Genomic DNA, 6,023 nt, shown 5'->3' on the forward strand with positions numbered 1-6,023 from the left:
TACGCTGCAAGTGATGCACCCTAGAGCTACATTGGGCCCGAGATAGCAAGCAGCAGCAGCCTGCGGTGCCAACACCGCATGCCACCGACGTGCTGCGTGACCAGAGACCAGGAAACAGCAGTGGCCACCAAGGCCGGCAGGCACGCGCAGCAACTAAGCCCAGTGGAAGGGGGAGATACGGACCGGGCGGCGGCTTGCGAGAGCAAGGAAGACGTGGCATCACGGCGATGCCCTCTCCCCTCATGCAACACCTGGTGCACTATAGCGACAGCAGGTGTACCCTTTCACCTGCTCTGTTTTGTCGAGGCGCGCTCGTGACGTGGTCGCAGCCAATGGGATTTGAGGCGCTGTTTCGCTGAGACGACAGACGCCGGCTTTTTTGCTCAATGGGCCATTTGACGCTTTCGCATAAATAATCGCTACAGAATAATGACGACGTGGTTATGTTGAGCTCGCGTTCACGCTTCATCTGCACGGACCGCCTTACCTGTGTACCTTTGGTACTGGGGCCAATTCTGTACCATGCAATACACTCAGCCATGGAGCACCCGCAACGATCACACGATAGGCAAAAAACGCTGTGCTTTAAACATGCACCCATAGAGTGCTCCAATATTGCAACAAGCCGATCCGCGCATAGTGAAGCGTCCGCATGGCCGCGTTTGCCACGTGGCCGTGCTATGCGAGTGTGTGGCTGATATATTAATTGAGTAATCGAAAGACTGGTTCCGAATGCATTTACTAACCAATTTGAGTCCACGGCACTTTTATGTGCTGCTTTGAATAACTGCGTGTGGTACCGCGGTTCCCACAGTTGCCCAATGCATGTGGCGCACACTTTAGCAGCAGTGCTCGGCGTGTTTCGACTAAAGCAATTTCATTTCAATTCTGCTCGCCACTCATGGCGGCTGTAGCCGCTTATAGTTATACAGTACTTTGGTTATAAAGTACAGTACGCCTAGTTAATAAATTTTATTGGGATGTGAGGTTTTATTTTGTTAAATCGAGAACTTCGTCAAATTGAAACCACTTGATTAGATCACGCCACATGCCATAAAATTGATGCAAGGTCCGAAAATGTCGTTTTTGCCTACGTTCACACTTATTGTAGCAGTTGAGCATGTACTCTGCCTTAACAGAAGAAACGATTAAACATTCTTAAAAGCTATATGTCAGTGATACTAAAATCCCCAGAACTCAATTAGACCTACTATACCCACATTTTTCTTTTTAATTATGGCAAATCAGGCAAGATATTAGTTGATTCTAGGTTTTCAGTGCTCATGAATGTGACAGTGAAAGTATTGAATGTCATGTAGTGTAATGCAACGAAAACAAGGACACAAGAAAAAGGAAAACACAGACATAAATAGGCGCTTGTGTCTGTGCTTCATTTCTTCTTGTGTTCTTGTTTTTGCTGCGCTACACTACATGCCGTTGGCCGTGTCTGCTGTGCCCGGGGCACAGCAGACGAAAGGTGCCCGAAATGTCTACGTTCACCCATGACGTCACGTCCGCTATAACCCATGATGTCACATCCGCTCATTTCCATGGCGGCCGTCTCACGGAGCCGGCTGCGCTGCGAAACGGTCCGTATTCCGTGCCCACTTAGAGCGTGAGTAATTCATCTTTCCACGCTATATGCGTGTAATAAAGGATTGGGGCTGTGAGCAGTTTGATGCGTTACCATTAGGTACCTTGTGCGCATATTTTGCCTCGTGGCCGCGTCAAATTCCAGCCGGCATGTGGAATGGGCCGTGGCATATTATATGGAGCTGCTCATGTGAGTGGTATTGCCTCCGTCAGGATCGTCAGTGCGTGCACAGAACCATTCAGTAGTCTGGTTCAGGGGAGGATGCGCGAAAGAACGAGGACGTAAGAAAACACTGGCATGACGAGCTGTTCCGTCAGATGGCGTTACATCGCGCTTTTTTTTCTAAGACCATCTCGCTCGAGCGAGAGGATCTTAGAACAGCATTACTACTGCTTTTTTACAGCTTTGCTGCGGCTCATTTAATCGTCACCTGCATTCCTTTAATAATACAAATGACATCGCTGCGCGGAAGAGCGTCTCTTGAAGTTTCCAAACAAGAGCCAATGCCGCCGTGCCTGCTGCATACACGCTTGCCTTTCCTAACGCAGTTAAGACGCGGCACTAGCTCTGCTACTGCTTGATACAGGGTCACTGTGATAAGAAAATTAAAAAGAACAAACGAAATTAATGCAGAAAATGTCAAACGTTGCCACGCGTGATAAACGGACCTGCTTCACTAGATGAGTTGAAGAAATCATCGTCCTGAAGTCAGCTTCGCCGCAGTAGACTAGTGTTACGCGGTGAAGCGTGTCAGAACTGAAGAGTGACCACTTTCACCGACATATATAATATGTGTTCCTTAATGATGTACGCGTGCACCTGCCGTCTCCTGTTATATTACGCGCGCCGAGGCACCTAAGTGTACTGGCCGGCCTTCAGTGCTATTTCGGACGTGGCTGTGATGCTTTGAACCGTTGGTTTGTCAATCTCGTAAACCAGTTAATGTTTACACGGCCATTTTTTTCTGAGCTGTTGATTTCTTCCATAATAGCTACGTAATTTCGTAGTTTCCTGTTCAACTGCTTTGGTCATATGCGAGTCAAGGTTGTTCTCTTTAGCCGAGCGCAGTTTTCGAAAGCGAAACGACGCTTTTGCATCAGCATATAGTGCCGTCGCCCATTTACAACACAGTCAATCAATGTAATTTTGTATGTCACTGGGAAACCGCCGAACGCAGGGAACTCACTCGCATGCGGGGAACTGCATAACTAGCCACGGGATTACCGTGCCTCTTGGGAAGCTGCTTTGCATCAAAGGCCAGGTACCCTTGCTATGATTCACCGCAACATATTTTGTATGTCTAAACGCTTAACATATTTGTATTGCGGTGAAGCTAACCTTACGGAACCGAATTTCACAATGCTTTTTAGACTCCTGCATCTCTACCAGCTCCTACCAAACGCTTGTCGGTACGTCTCTTGGCAAAGGTCCAGGTAAATCTCCCCTGTTGGGGGTTGGGGGGACTCACGTATATGAAAACTGCCAAAGAAAGCAGTTGCCCTGATGAAGGCACGCTCCCCTGTCGAAACATTTGCACCAGCCTGTTCGACCACCGTTATCACCGCGACATATTTGTGTGTTGCGGTGAAGCATGCCGATATTGGGAAAGATTTACGTGAATCTGGAATGTATGGTTTCTGTCAGCGACTAACCTAATGTTCTACTCTCATCAAAGCAGATTTTCGTGGCAGGATGCATGATGTCTTGAGAACTTTTGTTGGCTAAAGCCATACATGCCAGGTTAGCTCTTGTCACAATAATACGCTTTATCGCAATACACAAGAGGCCCCGCTGTAGGACACGCCCGCCGTAGTTAGCCAAAACCTTATGTGATGGTGCACTGCAAAACACCTCCTGTATTGCGGTGAACCGTAATAAAGCAGATTTGTCAGTTTAGAATGTAAACACCCTTGCCCTTCGCTTTTGTAATAATATGACTCAGTTTAATGAGAACATGTATTCACTGCTAAAAACATCCACATTGAAATGGAGATATGAACACTGATGGCAGCTTGTGTGATGTTTTATCCCTTTACTTTTTTGTGTACCTGTCACGCTGCCATTATTAAATTTTCCTGTACTTCGTTAGGTGCTGACGTACATAACATTACATCACAAAGAGCCACTGTGTAATCAGTGTTCAAGGACCAGTGTGATGGCTTTACTCAAGAAAGGTTTGGGTTATGTTGTTGTGAAGGTTTTTTTTAGAGGTAGCTTTCTGAGAAGAAATCAGATGTCAGGAAACAGATCTCAATGGCACAGTAATCTTGGCTGCCTTTTGCTCAAACGTGCCCTAGACATAATTGAGTGATTTGCACTTGCAACTGGACAGCAGCCGTAGCTTGGGAGACCAGTGATATGGCATATTTTATCAAACTAGGTGACACATAGCATTACCAGTCCAAATAGAGACCTGTTTAAATGTTTGTCACCTTTAACAACTAGATTTTCGACCATGAATTCAGAAAAATCTGTAGCACATTTAGAACCTAGATTTTAAATGCTGTATAAGTTGGCTTTTTGTTCACTGCAGCTGTGCTCGGCTTCTGTCCAAACGGGAGAGCACTTCTGCACAGCTTATTAGGGAATATTCTTATTTACATACCTTCTTTTTAGTTATCTCGCCTACAGTCACAATCAAATGTTTATGGCACATGAATGTGCTGTGCATGAATCTAACTTACAATCCATGTTCAACAGCACAGTGCATGTAGCTTGTGTTGGTTCATTCAAGCTAAGCATTGCTACAGCCTTTAACTGTAGGTATCATGGTATGAGAGCAGAGAAATGGATATGCAAAGACAGTTGGGCCCATTGAGACAACATCTTTGTTGTGTGTGAAAAGGTGACAGATACACAATATGGGGAGAACGCATGCACTTTCATATTTTCTCGAGCACAAAAAAAGCCGGAGGAATAAGGTTTCTTCACTGTGCCATAGAAACTATATGTTTGCTCTCAAAGGTAATTCTGATTCATTGGATATGTTCCTGTGCTGTGTTTATTTTCTTGAGTGTGCTTTAGTTTTTGCACGTTAATGTTTCAAACTCGTTTTTATTTTCACAGACTGAACATCCCACGACTTGGTTTGACTTCCTGGTACAGGATACTTGCACTTAGCATGGAGTGATGAAGCAAAGCAGTGTACTTTTATTAAATGTGCAGATTTTAGCAGTATAACAGCAGTTCATTAAAAAAACATGTGTGCTGAAAATAAAGTGTTCTTACCCACATTCCTCATTGTCTATTTATTTATTAATACTGTCTACCCTCACAGAGGGTCATAACAGAGAGGACAATACAATTACATAAATCAAATATGGAAAATGTCAACGTACGTAAAGTTGCTTAACACTTGTCAATTCACAGTTAATAAGATGTTCACTTTAATGCTGTTCAGCACACTTCTGACATTTATCAAAATACATACAATGAATATCAAGTCGCACATATCACTTGGCACTTCAAAACTAAATCGAAAACTCCCATAAATATGCCTCAGCAGCATTTTCAAAGTCGGTGACATCTTTTAGGCTAACAATAGCGTTTGGCAATTGGTTCCACATTTCTATCGCATCCAGGAAAAATGAGTATCGATATGTATCACTGTTGGTATGGTCCGGCTTTATGACGTAGTCGTGGTTAGTTCGCGGGTATCTTTTGCCTGGAGCATGTAGATATTTGAGCTTATCAATCTTAAGTTGATCCTGCATTATTTGATAAAGCACCTTCAGCCTATATTTTTTCCTACGTACCTCAAGAAGATCGAAGTTGCAACGCTGTAACATAAGCGTGACCGATTCCTTCCTTCGGTATGTCGAACAAATAAAACGCGCCACCACACTCTTTCCAACTTCCTCTTAAGCGTCACTTGATGGGGACTCCAAACAACGCTGAATATTCTAGTATCATCCTAATGAAGGCGGTGTATGCAATAAGTTTTACATTACGCGATGCACGTTCCAGTATTTTTTTCTAAGAAAATGTAACTTTTGATAGGCAGTCATACAGACGTTATCTATATGCTGGTTCCATGTCAATTTTGCTCATATTCCTGTATTCTCTTCAGAAAAACCACTTATATGGGGAACTGATCATGATAAGTGCTCATGAGCATGTTAAAAAACAGCCTTGAACCCTACTCATGCACTGGTAAAATGTATAGATGCAGTGAAATTGAAACAGAAGGCAAAATAGCAAACATGATGCAGTATTTGTCAGACAATTATGTCAGCAATTTTTGCATAAAACGATTTACTTAGAGCATGCTAGCCCTACAAAGCACCCATCTTTCTTGTTAGGCATACATTACTACAAGGTCTTTAAAGGTGGCCACAAGAGAGATGCTGGCTTTAATGAGGAATTATAGAGGTTAAAGGCAGCCATGAAAATGTATTAAGAAATTATGCAATGCATAGCATTTACTCAG

At 43.8% G+C, this 6,023-nt stretch overlaps 1 long non-coding RNA gene across 1 annotated transcript; it reads left to right on the plus strand.

Moving 5' to 3' along the window:
• The first annotated feature begins 1,449 nt into the window (after positions 1-1,449).
• On the plus strand, positions 1,450-4,827 carry LOC140217216 (uncharacterized). The gene is made up of 2 exons (XR_011893745.1): positions 1,450-1,615; positions 4,661-4,827. It is a non-coding gene; the product is annotated as an uncharacterized lncRNA (long non-coding RNA).
• Positions 4,828-6,023: the final 1,196 nt, after the last annotated feature.

The sequence above is a fragment of the Dermacentor andersoni genome, chromosome 4 (genome assembly GCF_023375885.2).
Source record: "Dermacentor andersoni chromosome 4, qqDerAnde1_hic_scaffold, whole genome shotgun sequence".
Taxonomy (NCBI): Eukaryota; Metazoa; Arthropoda; class Arachnida; order Ixodida; family Ixodidae; genus Dermacentor; species Dermacentor andersoni.